General features: G+C 42.7%; 2 long non-coding RNA genes across 2 annotated transcripts in view; one reads left to right on the top strand and one right to left on the bottom strand.

Annotated features, from left to right (window-relative positions):
• Positions 1 to 17,417, top strand: part of LOC310900922 — a 72,444-nt gene extending 55,027 nt beyond the window's left edge. Inside the window, exons 14-15 of the long non-coding RNA XR_014585459.1 lie at positions 9,076 to 9,151; positions 13,389 to 17,417. This is a non-coding gene — a long non-coding RNA (uncharacterized lncRNA). The remainder of the gene's footprint in view (positions 1 to 9,075; positions 9,152 to 13,388) is intronic.
• The window catches only part of LOC310900927, a 56,082-nt gene extending 33,251 nt beyond the window's left edge, over positions 1 to 22,831 (bottom strand). Inside the window, exon 1 of the long non-coding RNA XR_014585463.1 lies at positions 22,521 to 22,831. This is a non-coding gene — a long non-coding RNA (uncharacterized lncRNA). The remainder of the gene's footprint in view (positions 1 to 22,520) is intronic.
• Positions 22,832 to 26,443: the final 3,612 nt, after the last annotated feature.

The raw sequence follows: 26,443 nt of genomic DNA, 5'->3' as shown, positions 1-26,443 counted from the left end.
TGCCTGAATTTAAGAAGAGATTGGACTGTGCACTTAGTCACATGGTCTAAAATTTTGAGTAGACCTGTGCGGTGCCAGGAGTTGGAGTTGATGATCCTTATGGGTGCCTTCCAACTCGGGATATTCTGTGATTCTATGACTTTCCTAACCACCTTTCCACCACTTCCCTGGCCTCAGGATCTCGTGGCTGACCGAGGGAGGCCAGCCACGAACCTGCCAGCACGGGGCCCACAGACATGCTGTGCAAGTGGAAAAGGGAAGTGCTGAGGCCAAGCACGAGCCAGCCCCTCGCCGCGTGTCCGCACCTGACTCCGACCTGGCACCCAGCTGCGTCTCCAGGGCACCCCAGGTCACTCCTCAGCACGGGGAATGCTCTGCAAAAGGCTTTTCCCAAACTCTAACATCGCAGTCACCTTTCACTTCAAGCAGCCCTTCCTGGCAGTGTCTGAGTGACAGCAATCTCACCGCCTGTACGCCATCCTCCTCCTCATCTGCTGACACGGGCAGCATCCTTCGCCTTGCTGCCTTACGAGGCATTTACATCTGAAGTTTCCTGGGGGTGGAAGGTTCTGGATTCCCACTACACCAAATTCTTATTTTTCCTTGGTTAAATTAGACTAAAAGTCCAAATTCTGCAAGACAAAGGAAGAATGGAGCAGATCTGAAAGGTGTTAATTAATTATTTTTTTTAATGGATCCCATGAATAGTAGCAGAGCTTGGGCTTAGAGGAACTTGAATCCGAATTATTTTTGTTCCCCATTTGGCTTGCTTTATGAAACATACAGCCAATAATTCCACGGCCTCAGTCAAACTCCCTACTATAAATAACATTTTGCCATTGAAAAGAAATGTAAGGGGTCAGAGCTGTTCTCAGGGATTCATGTATCACCCACAAAAGGAACTTCTGAGTGGAGTGGACATAGACTCAAAAGTAAATTTCCCAAAATGGGAAACAATGGGAACTATGAACAAATAAGGTGTTTAATTCCTTCTGGCCCCACGTTTTTACTTAATCCCGTGCTAATCCCACCTGTAACCAGTGCTCCAGAGAGAGTCACTAGACAGCCACACACTGAGACCCAGTCTTTGCCTGATCCTGAAAGGCAGGGCAAAGGGCAGAAGCAAGTCTGCAGTCCCACTCCTGACCAGCATCGGTAGCTGTTGCTGCACCTATCCTTCAGTAACTCCCTCTTGAATCAGAAGTAGGAAACCAGTTATCCGGACCAGGTGGAGTCCTGGTATTTGGAGCTGCAAGGCCGGCAATAAACCTAACCCACAAGTCTGACCCAAAGTCAGACATGACAACTTTAGGCTCTGTCATGACACTGTCATGACATCTCAGCTCCATCCATAAACATTTTACCTCTTACCAGTACTAGCCTTGGTAAGGACAAGAATTCCTACCTGCTAATTTCACCAGATTTTGCCCTTGCCACAGATGCAATGCAGGGTCCACTAACAACACTGAGGCAATCACAAATACATGCCCTCTACGTGCATTAACTCCTACCTTACCTCCCCAAAATGTCAAGTATCAGGATATGAATTTACAGTTCAGGTTCTGCTTTCTTGCATCCTGAAACTAATCCTCCCACCCCAATAGTGCTAGCCTGGTAGTTAGATCCCACTCACTCAGAAGGCAAACTAACAAAAAAATATATTTTAGTTAAACTGTCAACCTCTCTTCTCCGGGGCTCGCACGACCCAGCGAGTGGTTTGGTTCTTAAACCTCTGGTTTCCTAAGCGAGGTGCTAGCCACAAGGTGCTGATGTGATCCTACTTTGTCTCTGGTTTTCTGAACTACAATGTTAATCCCATGCTAATGTTAATTGAAGACTAAATTTCATTTAGAAGTCTTGCCCAACTCAAGACTTCCCAGTGCTCTGTCAAGCTCTACCTCACTGTAAAGTAATGACAAGGCATCAGCCTTCCTAGCTCTGTCCCTCATCCAGTCTCTTGGAGACTCCAGCAATGAACTTGACTCCTCCATATAGAGTGCTCCCACTGACACCGGGTTCAAGGGTGTTCAAGGGTGCACCCCTGGTTTTAATGCCTCAGTACTATCAAAGTGTTTAATTCAGTTTAGGAAGACTAAAACTTAGCCGTGCTTCAAAGTGGAGTGGGTTCTTACAAATAGAATTAGTGTTAGGGCTATGGCTAATAACATGGGATTGTAAATACAACCATAAACAGTAGCACCCCCATGAAAAAGCTCAAAACAATCCTCTCCATTCCTCAGTCCTAGCCCCCGTCTTAATGCCAGACCTAGTCGCAATCATCACAGGTATTTCTGGCAAATGCTCAACAGACGCACATCCCTCTGCGAAGGCTAGCCTTTAGCTTGTTGCTGCACATATTAAGAGACATGCTAGTTATGTAGGCTCAACCGCCTCTGTTTTTGTGAAACAACCTTTTCTCTCAACTAATCTAAAATCAACGGCAGCCTACAGACAAGAGGGGCGGCCCACACACATAGCAGTTGATGTCTGCTCTTCAACTCCCTGACCAAAGCAGGGCTGAGGCAGCAGACTCACGACTGGCTTTCACCTCAACCACCCTGAGCAAGCCCCAGCCCAGCAGACAGAGACAGCCGATTGTCCCTCAGCTGTTTTGAAACAGCAAGAAGGCATTTAGCGATGCTGACGCCAGCTCTTGTTTCAGAAGGATTAGCTTTGTCACGTGTCCCTTTATTTGGGGGAAATAAGCTCTGCATTTCCAAACCAAATTTCATCCCCAAACAGCAACCACCAAAAGCTGCTCTCAATTCCTCCTCACTAAACGTGTGGAAGATGGTGTCCTAGCTACCATCCCTTCTCCCCATGACCAACATCAACTGTAAATAATGAGGCTTCTTTATTTCTCAAATCAGACCTAAGCAAAGCCCAAACCCCAGACTTAACCTTAACAAAAACAATACCAAGTATCAATGACTATTGCTTTATAAGGTGAAGAAGGTATTATTTTACAATATCAGCATTCACCGCGGAAGAATTAGTATTACCAAATACACAATACATCTACCTCTTGGCCAAAGAATGTCTCTTCTCTTAAACCCTAATCTAAAGCAAACTCAACATTTATCTTAGAACAAGTTTTTTCACTCTTACTGGGTGAAAATACAGAGAAAAAAAATCTGAGTGAGGCAGCTAACACCGGAGTGTCTTGGCTGGAGGCAGGCTTTGTTTTCGAGATCATTTTTTGCCCGTGCAACAGACCAAGCTCAGTGCAGCCAAAACCCTACTTAGGACTTGTGCACGTGCTATGGGATGCTGGGTTGGCATTCGCGCCAGAGGAGGCACACACAAAAGAGAGACATGGGAAACCAAGCTGCCACCAATTCACCATTTACTGAGACAGCAGGCTGATGCCACGCGTGACTTCATTTGGGGGTCAGAGAGCTAGCAATGGGTTCAGCATAAAGTGAGGGCTGAGGTGAGGGATCCCCCATTGCTTGAGGCATGGCAATATACCTTTTACCATGCAGTAAACTCAGAGTGTGAAGCCAATGCCTTTCTCCATATTAGGATGGTTTCGGAGCGACTCTGATGAATATGACACAGGTGAGAGCTCAGTTTAGGGCTGGAAAACTGAGGCCTGAGTTATCGCTAATTCACAGGCTCTGGGTTGGATGGGAAGGAGGCTGAAGGCAGCCGGAGCATCTGCCTTCCCTTCCATCACCAAAACTGGAGCGAGTGGCAGCGCTGGTTCTGGCACTCGGCTAAGGGTTAGAAGTTTAGTTTTGCTATAAGAGAACATATTTCTTTTCCCGATACTTAATCTTGCAGGAAGCTGCCTGGGATTAGTAAAGCTGAATCCCTGCCTTGGCTGAGCTCTTGGGACAAACTGCAACAAATGCAAATATGTCCAAGGCTAGAATATGTATGAGGGTTGCTAAAGAGAGGGGCTGGAGAGCCTTCAGCATTTCTGAGCTGTTTTCCAAAAGCGAAAAGTGAGGCTGGAGGGCAGTCCTGTTTGCTTTTCATTTTTCATCAGACTGGGATCAGATCACCAGCATTTGAGTCGGATTTTGGCACTAGGACATGTTTTGGTGTCGAAGATCACATTTTGCCAGAATTGTTACTCTATTTCATCAAGTCTCATCCAGAAAGAGAACAAGACTACCCAATAACTTCTCTGTATTTTTTCTGTTACTTGGAGAAGTTTGGGGAACACTATGGTAAAGAAGAGCACCAGGGTTAAGTAAACAAAACAGAAAGGTGGAGAACGCCAGATAATCAGTAATTTGTGTTGCTCCAGCAGAGTGCTGGAAACGGCGGGAAGAGGTGCCTTCATGGGGTTCAGCACACTGCGATGGAGAGAGTATCATTAACCTGCAATTTTTTATTTTTTATTTTTTTATTTTTTTGGTCAACACGAAATCTCTGAACCACACAACTTATTCCAAACCTAAGGGTCCTGCATTTGGGAAGGTTTGTCCTTGCTTCAGTGGAAGCTGACCCAGCTCTGTGTTGCCAGGGTGTTTGCAGCAGGATGCCAAGGGCTAATACAGAGAACAGAGAAGCAGGAAAACAGATTGCTGCAGGTTTATCTCCATCCTTGTATTTCAGCTGGCGACATTCAGAGAAGAGGCTTAACACTGAAATTGCTAAAAATCTTTCTCCAGCCCTAATCTAACTCCAGTGCTACTCCAAAACCCAAATTTTCACTAAATTTATAAACACCTCCATATTCAGTGTATAATACACATTTCTCCAGGAAAATGTGAGACAAACATTCATAGGAGAATAGTGAGTTACATTTGATAACAGCTATTAAATGAAGGGAAGTACTTTTGGGAAAAAATACCTTACAACTTAGAGGAAGACAAGCGCAAACTTTTGTCCTGACTGTACCTCCTGTACCAGGAAGACACCGACAACAAATTTGTTACTCATCCTAGATATGTTGTAGAGCACAGGCAGAAATGAGCCCTCAGCCCAGCGCAGCCCTGAAACTATTTCATCTTATGTGCAATGGATGGGGATGGCATGATTAATACAACCATACCTGTATCTAGCAGCACACCAAAGTAGCTTACCACAGTAAATTTGCATACTTGCAATCCTACTAATTTAACATCCTTGAGAGGATGCTAAAATATCCGAACAAACATTCCTCTACACGTTCCACTGCTGAAAGCACGAGGTGCAAGTGGAGCACACGGATGAAAGGGGAAGATGCAATGGGCAGGAGCTGATTAGAGGCAGCAGCCCTAGATTTCAGTTTTGGTAAAAGTAGGAACTTGGAGTATGCCTACTCCTAAACACGCACCCCTGTCATGCCAACCAGCAAGGAGTTCTTTCTCTTTTAAAAAAGATTGATCTCCAATTGTTTCCACCACTCTTTTTATACACTGACTGCTTGAGATAGGATGACAGCTTCTTTGAAGTAGCCATCCCTGACACTGTTACCTTACAGTGGGGTACCAATATTCCCCTTACACAGCCTGTCTTCAGCAGACTACAGTGTCACTGCAAGCTGTTTGCTCCTGGAGAAGTTTTTCACTCAGTATTAGAAAAACATTTTGTTTGATACTAAACTTTACTTGAAAATAGCTGTGTTATAAGCACCAAGAAATTAAAAAGTTGTCTCTCCCTATCAGAAATATATTATTACTAACCAACATTTTACAGCTGGTGGTGGAATAACACATGCCACTCATGGGCTTTACCCAGTCATTTGCTATCAGATACAACTGAGCAGAGGACGACTTACTTTGTTCGCAGAGCATTTTCACACCACAGTTAAAACACAGCCCTACGAGTGCTGCAGGCACCACAGCCTAGGAGAAATACTTAGAGCCAAATTCTGCCTTTTCAGAAATCCCCTCACTTAAGTCTGAAGTTTTTAGGGCCACCTGTTGAGCACACACCAGCATCACTTGCTAGGTCCACTGCCCCAGCTCCCTGGAAGACACAGCCTGGCAAACATCTCCCCTTGTGCACGCTGCTGTGATCCACTGTGGTCTGTTATGTTTTTTCACACTCAGTCTCCCTTGCTCTGCTCACACTTACACACCAACACTTCCTGATCTTATCTTCCAAAATACAGTTCCAGTCTTGCAGATTTGAACTCCTGTCTGCACACACTTGGAGCGCATGTGATGAGCTCTTCATAGGGGACTACCCCACTGCCACCATGGCCAGAGCCTCCCTTCTCTCAAAACGAGTTTTGAAAATGCAGCACTATTTTGCAGGCAGCTCTCCTTTAGGCAGGAGAAGCCAGGAAAATCTTTGAAGCGCATTGTCACCATTAACTTTTTGGTCAAAGGGAACAACCACCGGTAGATGGCATGCAACCCAACAACCATCCACAGACACAAGGACATCCAACTACCATTAATTCATTTCTGGGGTCCGCAACACATCATCCAACCTACTGGAGATACCTGTTTCAGGAACAGATTGATTTTTATTTCTGTTCACTGACTACCGAGTAGCTCTGAGGTCGATACCTCGAGTTGTTTATCAGAGGTTGGTACCTTGAATTGTTTAGGAGAGCTCCCCCTACCCCACCACACACGCCCCTGAAGAGGAATCAGTACTTCAGTAGGGCTGTTTAGCACTACTATCAGCAAAATATCCATTAACAGTTACACAAAGCTGACTATCCCCAAGTACTAAGGCATTAGTGGAAGTGGATGATGCATTGAAGACTGAATTTTGCTCATGCTTCTAATGAGAAATCGGAAGCTCTTTGTGCCTGATACCTTGTGCTTCATGTCTAGATTTGTCATGTTCAGGGGGATTGCTGGGATAGGGGAGAAGTGGGAGAAGTGAGTCTTGGTTTTCTCATAACATATCTGTTTGGGTATACCAGAAAAAAAAATAATAAAATAAAATTTGGTAGAGCCTGTTCAGTCCTCTAGAAAGGAGGGAGGCAGAAAGCCTCCAAAATGATCCATTCTTGACATTCCACCCAATAACATACGCAATGCATTTTTCATGGGAATGTTACAAAGTCAGCTACTAAATGGAAATGTTTTGTCTTAAAGCACAGAAGAACTTTGAAAGTCTCTCTGGTGAATCTGATTATAGCTGCTTTGGACTGTTTAAGATGTACTATACTAGAAAATAATTATATTAATTTTCAGGACACTACAAATAATGAGAGAAATAAACAAAAATGAAATGCAATTTAAGGCTCAAGATTTCTTTCTGCAGTGGTTCTCCATTGCAGAATATTCTTTATGTCCTTCATCAGTCTTGTACTTGGTTACAGATGGAAAATATTAGCTCTGGTTTACAAAACATGGCCCCGTTTCCTGTAACACGGCACAGGTTGGACAAATCTGTCATTTGAGTAGTGTGTCTATTCTGTGGCCAATTCTGTAATCTACAAGCAATGTGATCCTAAACAAGGAATCTCATGTTAGCAGCCAAGATTGGAAAATCCCTGTTTAGTGAGATTGCTGCCAAAACCATCTCACTTGCTTAGGACAAACTAATTTTCAATCTGCAGTATGGGAGCTGTTGCTTTTCTTTTTTAGATTTTATTTTTAAATAAAAACGTCTCACTAAGATGACATACAATTGATTTTAAGAAGTGTAAAACAGATTTTGAAAAAGTTTCTAAGGTCCATGAGAAATATCATATTGTCTGTAAGAAAAAGTGGTCCATTTTGCATACAGTTTGAACAAATGCCATTCTGCAAATTTGAAAATTATCTTGGAAAAAAAACAGCAGCAAGACTACTGTGTAAAAATAAGAGAACCCAGGGAGGGAGGGAGCAAAAAAAAAAGGGGGGGGGGTGCGCCATACAATACAGATAGGACACGGATTGAGGATGATCTAGGTACAGCTTTAAACGAGAATTTGATGTGAGTTTTCAAGATGAAACAGGTTGATATAGATAACAATGAGTATATGGGATGATCACAACTAAGATGGCAGCAAAACTCAGAGGATTAAATATATCGAGGCTGGCAGAAGCAGAAACAAAAGAAAGAAGAAGCTGTCAAGTTGCGGATGACTCCAGCTGACCAGAGACCAAGAACATAGTGCCAATATTTAAAAATAGCAATCAGAGAAATTACTCCAAACAGTTACATTTAGGTAATTACTACTTGAAAAGAAATCTTGAAGGAAAGGAAAGAATGAAAAACTTGAGGAAAATGGAAAGCGAGTTTATATCCTAAACAAACTTAACAAGTATCGCGTGTGCCCAATTAAATTACTTTTTCTTCTAGAAAAAATATCAAAGAAGGTTGATGTAGTAGATCTCTCATGGCTGGACATTAATGAACCATCTGAAATAGTAACACCGGAGAAATGTTACTCAGAAGATTAAAGATTAGCAGAGAAACTGCATTGTACGTTGCATGAGAGGTTGAGCCAAGACAAAATGGAAATAAGTATTCCTGAGGAGTGCAATACCTAGTTGCTAGCAGAAATTGTAAAGAAAAGCCACAAGACAGTTTTTCTAAGTGTTTTAGTTCGTTATCTTGAGACACAAAAACTAAATACTCCAATTAATTAAGCTGAAGAGTAACACAAAGGAAACTGAGTGGCCCCTGTATGTAAGGAATTTGCCAAAACTTCAGAAAAACATGGAAAAGATTATGACCATAACATAACATTAAATGCTATGTTATATGTATGAGACTAATTGAAAGGGTTTTTCTTTACAATTTGATAGCTCATTACAAGCTGCTAACAATTGAGAAGCTGTTGTGTGCCTGAGCTGATCCTGTGATAGCTATCAGCATATAGCAGACTATCACAGAAGGCGTACTCAAGCAGGCATGGGGAAGTAATCATGCTGCTATGCAAGCATCAACGATATCTCATGTAGCACACTGTGCAGTGTTCAACTCTCTCAGAAAGAGGAATTGAATCGGGAAGATGTGCAGAGAACAGTCACAAAAATGATCCCGAGCCAGACCTGGCTTCGTACAGTCTCACATGCCAGTTTTCCAGGGTTCAGATTCTATTTCTTTGCCCTGTAGCTTTCTGTATGAAGAGCTTCATTTTGTTTTAATGAAGCTGGGGCAAGAGTGTTTTTGTTTGTTTTGTTTGTTTTTTTTTTTTTAACACCACTAGTGTAATTTTTCTTGCCTTGTCACTCCTTGCAGGAACTTGAATTTGAGTGCACTGCAAGATCTCATGCTTGCTGCCAGCCTACTGAGCTCATGGGGCTGATGGCTTGAGGTAGGAAACAAGCGGTCAAAAAAGAGAAGGTGGGGGAGGTCACACTGTCAGACTAAGCTGTGTCTGGAGCAGTTACAGGACAGAAACCCTGATTTTCCACATTATCAGGGTGGCATCCTCTGAGCAGAGCAATCCTGTGCAATCTTCAAGGCCTGTCCAGCAGGTCTTGTACTTAGCCACATGCCATCAGACACTCACCTCCTGCCCAATTTGATAAACACAGCACACAGAAAGTTCAGTTTTCATCCTCCAAGCTGCTTCAACACAGCAGAGCCTGGTGGGAATGCCAGCCCTGACAGCCAGCCTGTGGGAGAGGGGTATGGGAGGCTCCGGGAAACTTCCTCGGCCTCCTAACGAGCTTCTCGCATTCCCTGGATCTTCCCTAGCAGAGTGCAGGAGCTAATAATATCCCTTTGCTTCTGTAATATAGCATTTCCTCCTCTTTATTTTAACTTTTATTGGTCACATTTTCAGCTGCTCCTCTGCTGCTTGACTGGGTCAAAAGAAGATATAAATCAACTTTTGCTATTTGCTGAACAATGAAATTGGTGCTTTCTCCCCTTATGAAGGATGAAAATTTTAAAACACAACTTCTATGTTTACTTTAAAATGTGATTATTTTAGTTAATGGTTAAAAGATTTTTACAAGACAACACAAATCCAGCTTTTCTCGGAGGAGGCAAGCACTTTCCTTAAGAGAGTCACAGTCACCAATAGGCATGAGAGGGACAAGCCAGAATTCCTGGTCAGGGATGGGCTGGGGACAAGGGTACCTGCCACAACAAGCGCAATCATTCCCTGAGCCCAGGAGCCTCAACACGAGACAACTGCCAGGAAAACAAGGGATTTCCAAACAACTCGTGAGCTGCTGCACTTTTTGCTTTCAATAGCAATTTCTAATAAAACACACAAAGTATTGATTACACTCAATCCTAGGCTTCTTGAACAAGTGCGGAAATTGCACATTAAAACAAAACATACAATTCTGAATATATAAGATGTACGCCTCTTAATTTGATAAATAATTGTGCTCTTAATATAAATATTAGAAGGCTTTGTCCAGATAGGTTCCTGAAATATTTTCTCAGCAGCAATAAATAGGTATCAAAAGATAGATAGCAGCAATGAGTGATTGGCCAAGGAAAAAACTTGACCTGAACATTTTTCTAATTCAGCAACTAATTTTGAACAACCGAAATTTAAGCTGCTTGTTCATCTAGGAAATACTATTAGCAGTACTTATTTGCTCTCTACTAGCAATCCATCTTTAGTTTCTCGTGAATGATAATCCAGGCTGCTTTTGCCTTAGGAACCACGGGTTATGTTTCCCACTGACCTTCTCCAGACATCCAAAAATAGGGAACCAGGAGAGGGATGGCTCCAAGTGCCTGCAGAGCCTGGGGGCTCTGGCTGCTTTGCACAAGAACTGCAAAGGAGGATTTCAGTTTTCCTTTTCTTGAATGCTTTTTCACCATTTCTGTACAAAGTTGACCATGAAAACACGCACTAAGTCAAATGTTTTTTGTCAAACAATTTATCTCTTTTCTTCTAAAGGAATCGTTTCTATAGATTCCCACAAATACTCAGGAAAGATATTTGGAGTTGTCAACTAAAAGAACCTTCTTTTTACCTTCTCCCTTTCTCAAGGTACATATAAACTTTTTTCCTTTGGTTGGTTGGTCTTGGTTTTCCTTTAACACAGAATTTAACGACATCCATTAAATATGAAAGTGTAAAACTGAAGTGACCAACACAGAGCATTTTTTCCCCTTTGGATAATCAGAGGGAACACCTACACAGCAAGGACAGGACAAAGTGAACTATATATTTAATATAAAAACACGAATGGAATCCCCTCTTATATGCTTTCTTTCAGCTAGAACATAAGTAGAAATACAGACAAGCTATCCATTTTTAAGATGACTTTTAACCCCATGCTACTTATTTTCAGTTTTCAACCAGAAGACCAAACTTTTTTTTTTTTTTAACAAGCAAAACCACAGCTCCCCGTTACCATTCTTTGAAAGCAAAAGCCTTTTACAAGGATTATTATGATAAATTCAGCCTTGCAAATGCCACTCACTCACAAACTTACTCAATATTTAATTTCTGGAATGAAAAGATGTGTCAGAAAATCTGACAGTACATTTTCCATTATCGCACGTTCTGCTTTACCACATTTGCTTTCACTCCTGCAATATGCTTTTTGCTAAAACACAACAGACATCTTCTGTTCAGAAAGAAATATTAATTGTTTTAATTGTTTGGAATTTCATACCCTGTGCAGGTGTGAAAGGCTCCAGTGACTATTCCTCCAAGTGGTGTACATTTCAGTGGTAAACCACCACTAATTATCTAGGCATAAGTTACACTTTTCCCTTATTCTTTTTAAAAACAGTCCTGCAGGGGTTTTATGTAGTGCTGCCATTTTTGTCATTTTATACAGCAAGTTCTGGTTTTCGTTTTATTATTTCCACAAAGAAAGCTTCACAAGGAATTTTACTCAGATGCCCACTTCTTTAGGACATTTTCATACTACAGCCCCATTCCTTCCCACAAGTAATGGATTTGAACAACATAAAACCACTAAGAGCATGAGATGCAAGGCACTAGGAGCCACTCGGAAGTCATAGCTCAGCTACAGCACAGCTGTCTGTCGAAAACTACGCCAGTACATACATTACTCAAAACTCTTTAAGCACGCTCTTTATTACAGCCTTATTAAACCACTCTTTGTCTTACCCTACAGATTCACTTAAGAAGAGTACAAACTATGTTGAAATCCCAACTGCAGGTTTGGCACCACAGATGAGCCACATAAGAGAAATCTTGTCTAGAGAGATCGAGGCACAAACCCATTACCATTTCCTCCCCAAATGAGGGGATATTTTTGTCCTGCTACCCCAGCACAGTATTCATGGAAATGCTTGTTCAACTACCCATTAAACTTGCATATGGTACCAACACAGACATTTTCCCAATAAGAATGCATGCTAAAAATCAGTTGCCTCCAAATATGTTGATTAGACGCAGCCAACTGAACCACCCTGGGTGTGCGACAAAGGCTGCTGATAGGGAAAAATGACTGCACAGTAAGAATTACAAGAAAGGCTTCTATTTTTTCCAATTAATTTACAAACACGTGTAGAGATTCATATTAAAGAGAAACCTGCTTTTAAATCACTAAATCCATTTCAAGATTATGTGAATATCTTTCCTTACCTACTGCTTATCACAATTTAATAGGGAAATTTGCCATTCTGGTGAAAGATGCAAAGACTGTTTTGGTTCAAAACATTTTGGATAAGGTGTTTTCTGTATTTGTCTGAGACCTGTTGGGCACTGGGGGTTATTCCAATTCTAATGTTATCCAGATGTTGAAAGTACTGGGACCAAGAAGGTGCACATGAACACCAGCACGTATAATGGTATTTCAAGGTGATGGAAGAAAGCTTCAAAATTAAAACAGCAAATTTAATTAAATTCCTTGTTTGTCTAAAATAGACCTGAACATATGATATCAGAGCATTCAGGACTGCAGGCTTGAAAGAACATTAATCCAAGCAGAGGATGATACCCACGGGATTTCTGCAGGAAAGGTCACTGACAATATGTAAGGGATAACTTCACGTGTACGTGATCTCCAAGAATCAGTGAAGACATTGATATTGTGAAAACAGAGCTTGATTCAAAGTTAGTCTATCTAATAGCATCTCCCTAAAAATAAAGTAATACAAACGTGAACCGGTAGAAGAGCAAAGCAATTTAATTTCCATGTTTCCAGACTCATGTAGAAAAGTAATTTTGCTTTTCCTGATGGAAGCTTGAGATATTTTCATGAACCTTATCTCCTAATGGGCGGCAGGGGGACTTTGTCACACTGCAGAGCAACAGTAGCAGTGCAATGAGAGGATGCTCTTAAAGAGGGGAAGAGTCGTATGAGTTGCTGCTGGGTTGTTAAACTTGCTGGTACTAACTGATAGGACTTAATGAAAGTCTTCTCTTAAAAAAATAAATGTTGCTTAAAAAGCACTGCAATGAGTTATGTTTACATCACCATCCCATGCTTTCACAGAATTTCACCAGCCTAGATCTTGCCATTACACTTATAATCCTGGCTGCCTGTAGCAATGTTATTTTGCTAGAAGTACTACTCCTTCTGCCTAAAGAGGTGCAAGATGCCCCTGTAACAACAGTACGGGTCTAGACCAGGCCTAAAACTTTATTTATCTTCCAGGTTGCCTCCAACCCTTCACCCAACCACCGCCCCACACCAGCAGCATGGGTCAAGGACAGGGGGACGTCGCAAGCTGCAAACCGTCACGAGCTGTCAACAGCCTCAGCAAATCTCACAGACATCTGTGGCTTATCAAGCCAGCAGCATTTTTCCTACATTAATCTCCACTAGGCCTGCCCCAGCTTTCATTTCAAAAGGCTTGGCATGGTATCTTCAAAAAAAAATTAAAAAAATTTGCTCAATTTCTTCACATGCAGCTGGTTCGGAGGACCGCCTTTGAAATCCGAGCACATCGCAGAGATGTCGATATGCTCCTTCCAGGCAGCTTGCAGCACAGGGGACAGCACTAAGGGCTGCAAAAGGCTTTTTGGGGCTGCCCTCGTGCAAGCGCTCTCTGGTAGCCGGCGGGCTGGGGACTCACCCAGCGGCAGCACGCACGTGCCAGACGCCCTCCTCCAGCTCCCAAAGCCCAGGGAGGATGGTCACAGCAGCCTCTTGCCAGTTGCTGTCAAGGCTGGCACACTCCTTCCACAATGCTTGCGTTGGGTGTGGTGCCCAGAGCAAGGTGACAGCCTTTGCTGCCACTACACAATGGAAGCCCAGGAAACCACTCCACCGCCCCGCATGTGCCCTCCCCATGCAACCCCCCCACCCCACTGGCTACCCCCTCCTCTCCATGGTCCTCGTTGCGTGGCTGTGCCCTGCTGATCCAGAGCCTCCCAAGGGCACATCTCCCCCTCCTCGCTGCCCCAGAGATGCTCCTGTTACCACTGCACCATATTTTAAAAGGCAAAAGAAACCCATCACACCACATCTCCTCGACACCGAAATTTGTCTTTGGCCAACAAAAGTGAATTATTAAAGGTTAAGCTCCTGTTAGGACCAGACAGCAACAATCTGGCCTAATAAAGCCCCTAGATTTTTTTTGAGCTTCATGAAGCAAATGACAGCAACAAGGTCTTTCTTCCCACCCACCCTGCTTTTCTCAATAACCTGAAGGCTCTCTCACAACCTTTTCACAAGGATCTTATGGTGTGAGTGTTCGTTTAACACTTGCACAGCCAGAAAATATTAATGCAACCTTAGACATGAAAGCCTAGCTGCCCCAGTTTGCCTGGCACCTTTCCATGCCCTGTCACTTGCAGGTGGGGCAGGTAGACCTTACAGGTCTGAAAGCACAGGAGGAAGGGGGGCTGTGATCCACACAGATGGAAAGAAAAAGGACTAATGGTGTTTATAGTTACAGCCCGTCTTCGGTTCCAGCTGTCTCAAAGCAGAGTGACATAAAACACGTAAGTTCATTGTATTTCACAGGAGGATATCCATATGCTTTCATATCACATTAAAAATGTCAAAATATCTTTCTGGCCAGAGCATGCATGCCAGGAAAGGATCGGAGCAGTATTTTCAAAGTTGAGCATGCAGGGCCTGTCACCAGGCTGGCTCCTCTCTGCCAAAACCATCTCAGAAAAATTATCAATAGCTGTCCTCCTCCCCCTCTACAGCAAAGAAATTTGAAAGCAGAATACTTAACAACATATATGCGAAATTATTCAAGTCTAAATACATTTTAAAATCTAATGCGAACACATTGCCTTCTCTGGTCAAGGGAATGCTAAAAATTAAGTTGAATTCCTGGAGCCATTGAAAATAAACTCAACAAGCAGACTGTTAGCACATTCAAGAAGAGAACTGGTAGCTCACGTTCATCTCTTTTTAATGGTCTAAATACATCCAAGGCTCGGTTTATCACATTGTGGGCTTGAAGTTACCCACGCTGAAGCTTAAGGACAGCTTTCAGTGTCAACGTCCAATAGCTGCCATTAGAATGAACAGGACACCAAGATACTTAGGCAGCAGGAATTGTGGCTAAATACAGACAAACTTGAAACATGTCTTTAGGTGGAAATTTTCAGCCAACTCATCCCAGTTCTGAAGCAGCTGAACTTTTATAGCTCACTTATTACCTCAGGCGGAGTTATAGCAAGGAGAGGTTGGAGGCCCATCAGCTTTGACAAAGGAATAAATTACACTAGAAGGTCAGAAATTGAATAATCCCAAGGATTTACGAAGAGGACTGCCAGAAACTAACAACCAATAACTCAGAAGAAACCTGGTCCAGGCTCAACTAAACGGCAGTCACTAAAATATAATTCCACACTAATCATTTATCAGTAAACAAAGCAAATCTCAAAGAGGGTTTACACTGCACAACAAACATGTTTCTTTAAACTAGATTTCAATGCAACAACTTTAATGAAATCAGGCTTCAAACAGGCAAGGGACTTTAGCCCCCTGCACTGAAGTTACCACGTGTCCCACCTCTTGTGGGTGATAGTTTCAAAGCCTTGGGGCACTGGAACTGCTGTCCCAGGATCCCATGCTCTCCTCCAAATTCCATAACAACAAAAAAAAATCATTAAAATCTGACAAAGCCCTATGTTGCATCTTAAGCCATAGATAAATAATGCCTAAAATAAATAGTGTCTAAATTAACGACTCACTTCCCTCAGCTAGATAGTAGCTCCCCACTGACAAACCCTAAGAAAAAAGTCTATTCTTGACAAATTCAAAGGATCGACACTGAAATCAGCAGAACTAAATTAACACTAGTGAAGTGGCATTGACTGTTCGGGGTTTAAAACCCTTGCCAATGGTTAGCAGCTTCTGTCTCTCGGTGCTCCTGCTACTGAACACCAGCACTAGCACAGCCCTTGGCAGCTTTCCTTGCTGCTGGGTTTGTCTGAACCAATGAAACCCTAGGAAAAATAAACAGGTTTAATTTACATCTCATCTGTTCTCAAGCCTGGTTTTGGAAAACTGTTTAGTAGGTTTGCTTCTCATTCATAATACCTCTTCTGTGTAAACCAGCACCATGTTAGTGTTGTACTCATGCTTCCTCCAGGCTTCAAGTTGACTGGTAATAGTTTCAGGCCCAGCATAAGGGTCTATAAGGGTCTGCTTTTGTGTCCCTAACTCAGGGCACTCCTCAGGGCATCCAACACTGCTCTTCAAGCTCGGCTGCACTCGCAGCACTCTGGAATTACTCTGACATTACTCAGCTTTATTGATAGGATGGCTGCAAACCCAATGTCACCAAACAGCAGCTCCCACACATAACCAGCAGTTTCACCTTTTGTTTAGTTGTCCCATGTCCTTTAAAGCTACTTTGCTATTCTTAAAATTAGCTTGTTATCCTATGCATTCATATCACTGCTGGTGTAGAAAGCTCTTTTTCAAGCCCCAGCTCTCAGAAGTGGAGTAGTGAAAAACATTTGCAGGGGCTTCGTACCAACAGTCCCAGGATGTCTTTTTATTTTAAGTTGTATTTTAGCAGAGAGGTATCAGCTTTGTAATGACACAACTGAGGATCAAGAAGCTTACAGTGTTAGGAACACCCAGAGCTGCATCTTACGGTTCAGCGGAGCCTGTAAAGGTATTGGGGTAAGTGGCATTCAGTATCTTTATAAGGCAAAGGCAAGGCAGTCTCTAAGAACAGTGTTATTGTCCTTCCTGTCCCCCTACACCTTCCCCCACCCCCTCAAAAAAAGAAAAAAAAAAAAAAAAAGGTTTCCTTCCCCATGTTATATCCCAGAAGACCTGGTATGCCCAGCACCACCAAGGTCAACTTCAAAGCAGGCTCCTGTTGATGTATTAATGCCACATCACCTCAGAGACTTCATGTGCCAATTTCTACAATAATTAGACTTTGCTAGCAAATAAGTGAAATTATTATTTTAATATTAGGCTTCCTTTTATCTTTGAAAAAGAGCATTTGTTTTGGCACTATCAAGACAAACCTTAATAAACCGACTGGCAAACAGTATGTTTAGCAATGAAAATGATACCCAGGCAGGGATTATAATATAAGCAATAAGAGGGAATAGAGAGATTTAGGAAAGGATGTGATTTATAATGACTTTAAGGAGGATAAGCTTCTACATCTGTGATCGCCTGATTGTATAATATTTTAATTGATTATCAGAGCGAACAGGTTTATTTTTTCATGTGAATAAAAGCTGTTTTACTTGAGCCTTCGTTTGCATTTATTTTACAGTCTGTATTAGCACGGATATTTTTCCATAAATTTTGGCTCCATCATGTTGTATTCATTCCACAGGCTTAGAAACCTAAATTAGTTTGGGCCGGGGGTGGCAGCGGGGAAAGCCTGTGGTTACACCTGTTACTCTACACAGTAGTGGAGGGGGGGGTTTCAGGATTTTAGACCAAAAACAGTATCACTCTGCTGACTCAGCCTCCTTTTCTTTACTCTTAGCAGACAGGTCCCCCAGCAATTACTGCTCTCAGCAGTGCTGAGAAATTCACTACTAAAAAATTCACTATTAGAAAGAAAAAAAATCTCCCTCCAACTCAGGGAGGCACCTGAAGCCATCCCAACACCCGCTTTTGCACCACCTTGCTGAAGGCAAGAGGTCCTAAGCAGGTAACTCACCCTCCATGCTCTTTGCTGAAAGAACCATAGAATGGCTTGGGCTGGAAGGGACCTTAAAGATCATCTAGTTCCAGCCCCCAAGAAGTAGTGGTTTTGGTTGCTTTATCTGTATACTGACCAGTCACACACCGGCTCAAAACTCAGGCAACTCCATAGGCGCTGGTAAATGGACAGGTAGGCGCAGTGCCTCTCAGACTGGGCTGCTGCAAGCAGTGACTTAACACGTTTATGACAAAAGAAGGCATTCGGAAATATTTTCATGAAAGCTCGATTTGTAGAATAAATTGCTTGCCCGTACATACAAACTGGGTGCAGGAGCAGGGAGGGGAGCACACCCTGGGCTGTGCCTGCTGCCCTCAGCGAGCTGCTCAGGGGGCCAGGAGTGCCTATGCAGCAGCTGCACACTTACTTACAGCATCGGACCGACACACCGGAGGGAGGCATGTGCACCCACTTTTTGTTCAGCACGGATCAGGCCCCCTGCAAACAGGCAAGTGACTAACCTCCGCCATTGCAATCACACGCAAAAAGTGCCTCTTCTCTCTGATTACAAGCTAGCTTAGATACATATTGTCTAGTGTTAGGCAGGATGAATCCCAAGCTATATCCCTCTAAGGCAATTAAAAAGCTCTGGATTATTATTATTATTTTTTAATTAAATATTCCAAATCTAGCTCAGAATTAAGGACTTTGCCACCCTGCTGCCCATTTCCCTGAGTTCTGTTGTTACCCCATGAGATAAAGCTACAGGGTAAGGCCAGAAGGTTGCTCAGTTCCAGCCTCTGCCTGGACAGCCAGCAGCATGAGTATTCGGCACCTGCTTCTGAGGCTGACAAAAGAATTTAGGATTTGTACACTCCACCAACCTCATTCAGCACATGGGGACAGAGGCAATACAACAGTACAAAGTTTCAGGGTTCCTGAAGGTACAAGATCTGGGAGGTATTGGTTGATAGTCAGCTGAATATGAGCCAGCAGTGTGCTCAGGTGGCCAAGAAGGCCAACAGCATCCTGGCCTGTATAAGAAGCAGCGCGGCCAGCAGGTCTAGGGAAGTGATTGTCCCCCTGTACTCGGCTCTGGTGAGGCCGCACCTCGAGTACTGTGTTCAGTTTTGGGCCCCTCGCTACAAGAAGGACATGGAGGTGCTCGAGCGAGTCCAGAGAAGGGCAACGAAGCTGGTGAGGGGTCTGGAGAACAAGGCTTACGAGGAGCGGCTGAGGGAGCTGGGGTTGTTCAGCCTGGAGAAGAGGAGGCTCAGGGGAGACCTCATCGCTCTCTACAGGTACCTTAAAGGAGGCTGTAGCGAGGTGGGGGTTGGTCTATTCTCCCACGTGCCTGGTGACAGGACGAGGGGGAATGGGCTAAAGTTGCACCAGGGGAGGTTTAGGTTGGATGTTAGGAAGAACTTCTTTACTGAAAGGGTTGTTAGGCATTGGAATGGGCTGCCCAGGGAAGTGGTTGAGTCACCATCCCTGGAGGTCTTTAAGAGACGTTTAGCTGTAGAGCTTTAGTGATATGGTTTAGTGGAGGACTTGTTAGTGTAAGGTCAGGGGTTGGACTGGGTGATCTTGGAGGTCTCTTCCAACCTAGACGATTCCGTGATTCTGTGAAGTCCTGGGCAGCCACTGGGAAGCGGGCAGAAGCAGGCAAATATTGAATGACTTCAAGCAAAAACAGTAGGAAAAAAATTACATACTATCTGTCACACAGCTAAAAATCTCTATCAGCAATAGCTTTTAAAGCTAAACAATGACAATATTCTGAAGAAATTTTATTTATGACATTAAAAAATTAGAAGAGCTCTTTACTCATAGCAGTTTGGGTTTTTTTTGTGTTTGTTTTTCGTTGTGTTTTTTTTTTTTTTCATAAAAATCAGGTCATAATTTTAAGTTATTCCTGAACATTTCCTAGTTGACATTTCCAGCGTTTTTTTTTTTTTTTTTACCAAATGCTTTATTTTCTTAAAAACAAAACATAGTATAGTTTCTCAGCACAAAACCCTAGAAGCCAAAAGCTTTCAAAGAAAAAAACATTTCACTGGATTTAATTAGCTACTTGAGAGTCAACTCATTTTGATAAAAGCTAAGGGTTATACATGGATGCTGATCTTTTCCTAAGAGGTGAGCAATGCAAATAAGCCAAATGAATAAGTGAAACACTGGCTCTGATTTCCATGACAGAAGAATGCAAAGTCTGCAATATCTAAGGCTATAAATTATTTCAGGGACGTTCACACATGTAGACCAGCCTTAAATCTGTCAAGATTTAAGAGAATACTCCTAATATTCCAGGTGAAATGACTGCTTACTCTTCTCTCCCTACAAATCTTAAAACCTTTATTGTGCAATTTCAAAGGAAAGCATGTAAATCCCTAACTTATGTTGAACAAGATCTGCAAGCACACAAAATATTTGCTTTTATTAGAACTGTTGGACAAGAAAAAGATGAGCCTTGAACTTGCCACTCCACTTGGTTTTCACTTGGTTTTTAGTTTTTAAGGGAGTGAACATCAAATTAAAATGAAGGCCATCCATAAAACGTTACACAGTGCTGAGTGAAATCTGTCCCTAGGAAGACCAGTAGGGATTTTGCATGTTTCACCTGTATGAGATGCTTGTAGAGCACTTTGCTCCTGGCCTAAGGAACATTTTAAAGTCTTCCTTAGCTGCAGTGCCAGTTTTACCTTTCAACACTTGATGGAGCAATTTCCCTGAATTTCCCCTTTGCCTGGATCACGCTTCAGTTTACCTTTGTGCTACCTCAGTAGGTCAGAAGTGTTTCCTATCAGCTTGCTCCCTTGGTGCTCTTAAAAAACAACAACAACAACAACAACAAACTAAAACAACAACGCACAAAACATCTTTCATAGAGCCCTGCAGAAAGTTTTCCAACCAAGCCTTTACTTTTTTGTTGTAAGGCTATGCAAGAGCTTAACGTTCGACTCCTCATATTCCCACTTAATTTTTAAAAACGTGGAATTCCTCTGTTGTTGAAGTAGAATCTGAATTTAGTCTGAATAGTCTAAATTTCAGATTTTCTAATAGTCTGAATTTCAGAGAAAAAAAGGAAATCACCTAGGGATTTAGAGTACAAGTGTTAGGGCTTGTCTGGAAAGTCATCTTCATCCAGAAAAGAATTGGGATCGCAGGCAGTGCACTTCCAGTATCCTAAGAAAAGGAGACCAGGAAGTTTGTTCTTGCCCCACTATGAGAAAGAATAGACTTCAGCACAGGTTTCTCTGCTCATAGTAACACAAGTCTGGTTTTCCCTCCCACAGAAAACATTATGGAAAAAAAATGGATTCACAGACAGCTACAGAAGTGGACCAAACTAACAGGTTACATATCAGCAATAGGAGACCTCACATTTCTTAAGAAACATGGTCTCCATTTTATTAAAGATATACAGTTACAAGCTAGCATAGAAATAAGGATACAGGATGCTCTGCTGAAGGCTTAAAATCCACTGTAATCAATATACTGGCAAATTACAACTTTAGCAGCAGCAGTTTGGTATCTGGCTTGCTTCCTAATCCTTTAATCTCGCCTGCTACAACCAAGCTGATACTGCCAACAAATGCCATGCCATAAAAGGTGGGTATTCTCACATACTTTCCTATGCTTTGCATGATTAGAGCTTAAATCTACTCATCATGAACTTCCTGAGTGATAATGGGATTTGGGCAAACAGTCAAGATTTCATGGTGACACTCAAACTGTAGTCAAGTCTTCATCTAAGAAGCATCCCTTTAAGCGTGTCAAGAATCAGAATTCCCCTTTTTCCTTCCCTTTTCCAGTTTGCAAAATTTAGCTGTCTCACTTTGCAATGAGTGATTCCTGTTCTATATTATTTATGCAATGCTTTGTGCAGCTAATAGAGCTGAGGCTGCGAGTGAGCAGTCAGAGAACTGGGGCGACCCACATGTAAGATGACCAACTGCTTGCCTAGATCTATTTTAAAGAAATCTGCAACAACTTTCTCGTATCCTTGTCCTGCAAGGTATCTATTACATATTTTGTTTAAGAGGAAAGACATCCTAGGAACAGGCTACTGTCAGTTCATGCCTCAGGAGCTGAGCCAAAGCTTCTTGTATTTCCACTGGAATTGACATTCAAAAGGAAAACAAGTTGGGAACAAAAAAAAAAAATCCCCTTTGATTTAATCTGATGCAATTCCAAAGCTGAGAAACAAAACGTACAAGGGAAGTAGGAGAGACGGGGGGAAAATAGAGAGGCAGAACAAACACAGATCCAGAGCTGTCAGATTTAAGAACCTTTGAATATAAAATTGAGAGAGACTTCCTATCAACATTTCAGCCTGCCATCTTGGACCAAATCCCCAACTGGCACAGATCAGTGTAGCTTTGCTGAAGTCAGCACCTATTTATAACAGACCGGGGCCTGGTGCTGCAGTCACGCAGAAATTAAGAGCTGGTTTGTACCAACATGGCTTCTACTGATCCCACAGCCGAGAAGGGGACAGGAGGCAGACTTCACATACTGTCACAGTGTCAAAAACCCTTCTCTACTTCTTCCTAAACCGCTGTAGCAAACTGTCTAGGATAATCCAGAGAAGCATATCATTTCCTCCTTCACCTCTTTCTCCTACAGCCTGCATGCTTGCAAGGACGTTTTCTGAACAACTTCCCAACTGACTGGAGATTAGAAATTGCTCTTACCCAGCAGCAGGAAGATAGATGCATCTCCTTTTCATCTGGCGCATGGTTTGGCTATGAACACAATCATTTGTTCCATCTCTCTGGGGCTAGGCTGGGCACAATACAGTCTGTCCCACTTTAAGTCAGAAGACACTCCATAAACTTGCTTAGCATATTTGCTTTTGTTATGTGGCTTTAAAGAAAAACACTGTGTGGGAACAACAGACCAGTGGAGTTTAAGGTAAACAAGCAAGTTTCTTCCCCCAGCACTACCCAGACACCATCAGGACAGTGGAAACTCAGCCCCTTGAAACTACTTGGCTTCAAGGGTTGTAGTGAAACACAAACCCAGCACTGCAGTCTTGGAGTGCACCTTGTTCCTCTTCATACAGCTGATCATCTGAAAATTGTGCTGTCATAACCAAACACTAGTTGTTCCCAACTTTACATCCTAAACTTTATGGCATTTTTCCCCGTGTTGCTAATGGATTCCCCTTTTCCAACCAGAAATGGCTTCCTAAGCTCATGACCCAGTAAGACCTTATTTAAAAGGAGGCCCTGGGGAATGTATGGGAGAACACGAAAAAATTCACAACGAAAGTTATATCTGGAAACTTCCCAAGCGATGAGCTGAAACTTAGTTACAGGAAACATGCCGCTCCCGTTCAGCAACAACCTTGGCACATTTAGATTTTTTTCCCAGAAATCAAGTCTCATGTTGCTGTGAGACTGAAGTAAATAATGACTCATTAAGTGATCCTAGGAAGAAAAGCGAAGGCTTGCTCCACTCAAAGGTATTTGCACTAGGAAATCTGATAATGTCACCAACCACAGCCGCAAACATGACTTCTCTAGGTGCACCCACATCACTGAACCAGCAGGCGGCATGCTGAAATCACCCCCCTACATGCACAGTCACCTTCATGACGAAGCTTTGTTTTTGCTTCCTCAGAGAAGGATCGATACAGAAAAAGGTATACATCAGAGAGGCTGTGTGAAACAGCACTGAAGCACTGCCACTGCTGGTCTCACCAACACCAGGGATGCTGAGCCTCACAGACCAACTCTCACTGGAAGCCTTCTTCTAATTCTTCTTCATTTGGAAGAGATAGTACAAATACAATTCTTTAAACACCCATTATCATTGTACTCACAGCTTGTTCCCTACTAAAAACTTAGGCAAGACTCTCAAAGACAAGATGCACCATATTCATTTAACAAATAGAAAAGCACAACACATGAAGCATGATACAGAGAATAGATGAGAAATGTCTGGTTTTACACAGCAAGCCTGTCACAGAGAGGGAGCCGAAGCCAGATCCAAAGCCAGAATTAAAATTAAATCTTCCCTTCATTTTGGAAACAGTGGCAAGACATCGGCACTGGCACAGGTTAAGCAGGCAATGCATTTATTCTCCCTCTGCTGCCTCATGCCTAGGAAGTTGGCTTGGTTGGGATTTCAGGGGGAAAGATGCTAACACCTCTGCAGTAATACTGTTCTTAGCAGCTTCTTTAGTACCTGCAAGAATGGTGTCCTGACCTTTGACAGACTATGGTAACAAAAAGTCATATATACTAGACTCAGAACTAGGAAAGTTCAATTTAAGAACAAAAGAGACCCTTCTATGCATTTTTGCAGCTACTGATTTGTGGCATATTCAGATCTGGAGGTTTAGGCAGGTCATTAAAATGCATAATACTACTACTAATAATAGAGAAAGATGTAGCTGTCTACAGTATTTGGGATATTTGTAGATTGGCTCTTAACTCCCTTTAGATTTATTACTTTTCTTCCAACTTAGACAGTCCATCCACAATCTTCCTACAATGATTCCTTCTCACTGCAGGTCTACAACTACATTATTTTTTCTTTTAATGGTCGTATTTTCCTGTGGGTGTTCCTCGGGCACGCACTGGCACTACAGGGTGCCATGTTGTCCAGGCCTTGAGCAGTACATTTGCCAAATGCAAAACCTGGCTTTTATCTGATTTTCATAAAACATGAGATATTTAGATTTAGGACCGATCCTACATAATAAGGATGTTTTTTGCTTTCATATGCCTTTAGGTTTCTAAACTTTCTGAAATACTTTAAATCCCATGCCCAAAGAGTGATCTTGGGCTGGAGCTTTTGGTTTTCTCTTCTCAAGACCAAACTGCTCATCTTCTCTGTGTGGCTGCCTTGGGGACGTTTAACATGTGTTTGTACACTGTGTTTACTGCAAAAACTAAGTGGTGAGGTATTCATTGGATTATAAATACGGACATGCTCTTTAAAAGCTTTTTACCTTTAAACAATCTGATCAACAAGCACCATGGTGTCACACACAAACAGATTTTCTGGACTCGCTCAACCAACTGCTTGTCAGCCCTACAAGTGGCTGCACTTTCTTGCAATTTTTTCCCTAACTCTTCCCCGTTTTACAGTCACTAGATCACAAAAGTCCTCCTGATAATTTAAGTGACTAAGCACTGAATGTTGCCAGTGCTGTGACCTTATCTATAAACCAAGTTGCTGCTCTTTTATGGCTCCCTGACACTTTTACAAGCTGACTTTATCACCACTGCAACCTCTTGAACATATTTTTGCTCAAATCTGCTACTGTCAGTAGTGCAGACAGTAGTAGTTCCTTCTTTAATCCAACATTTAAACTTGGAGAAGCTCTGGTACTACCTTCTCTTAAGGATGTAGGCAGCCATTTACAGAGAGGAAATGCTCTGCCATTATCAGCGGCTTCAAAGCAGTGCATTTTGTGGCTGTTTCCATCTCAGCAAATATTTTCTTTAAAAAAGCTGCAAAAGAAATATTTGTGATATTTTTGTCCTGTTTAGGTTGGATAACATCACTGCCGTTTTTCTCACCAGTTGCGTGCACAGGGTTTAAAGGCAATATTGTGGGCATCACTTGGCTTTGAATGTTTCTTCTAAATGAATTCTCTTGCTTTTTCTCTTTTCTACTCCCCAACTTCTTCTTCCCCATGGCCCACCTCCTGCTTTCTCACACCTGGCTGACAGGCACTCAGTATTTTGGTAAGGGGAAAATTTTGGTAATGGGAAAAAAAAAAGTAAAATTTGAAACATTTTCCTGACATACAAGACTTGTCTGCCAAGACAGTATGTCTTGTGGATGGCATAGCATTCTGAATAGCATTTCCTGTCAAAACAGGTTATGCCCAGATCCACATTCCTGTCTCACTTCTAACCCCATCCTTCCAGCCAGGCTAGCGAAAGCTGGACAATGCTGTCCTTCCCTCCCTGCACATGAAGCGCAATGCCAAGCACCTCCAGCTGGCTCCTTGTACTGCAGCCATTTCGTACCCCATGCCCCAACTAATCCATGATTGTTAGAGGACAACCTTCCAAGGGGAAATAAATGGGTGGCTGTGCCTGCTGCTGTTGCAACCATGCCCAACAGGTACCATACACTGCACAATTCCCTAACACAACACCAAGCCACAGTGAAACAGTCTTCGACCATGCTAGTCATCTCCACTGAGGTGCATGGGTTGGTGACAATTATCTCCACCTGAGAACCTGCTTCAAAGGACATCCTGCTGGAACAAATGAGCTGCTCCAAGCTAACATCCGCAAATACATTTCAACCCCTGTACAGCCAAAAGAAATGACTCAAATTCTCATCAGTGGCTGCTCTGGCTAGAAATACCTGGTCAGGAAAGGTTAGAAGGAGGCACGCGGCCATCTCTGACAAAGATGCTACCAGCAGTACTATTAAAAGTTTAACAACTGATCTTTCCGCTTCGTAATCCCTCACTTTCATCTGCAGATCGCTGTTTGAGTGGATTTTTCCTGAGCAGTTCAGGCACGCCCCTGCACTGCCCTTCTCCCAGTGAGCTGTCGTCCGCGGCGGCGTAAGGGAAACCAGCTCGGCCCACAGCAGGGTGGAACTATTTTAAGTAATAGTGTCTGATACTGGAGGAGCATGA

The sequence above is a fragment of the Anser anser genome (assembly GCF_964211835.1).
Source record: "Anser anser genome assembly, chromosome: 5".
Lineage (NCBI taxonomy): Eukaryota > Metazoa > Chordata > Aves > Anseriformes > Anatidae > Anser > Anser anser.
Note: the sequence above shows the minus strand (reverse complement) of the source record. Positions and strands in the feature narration are given on the sequence as shown.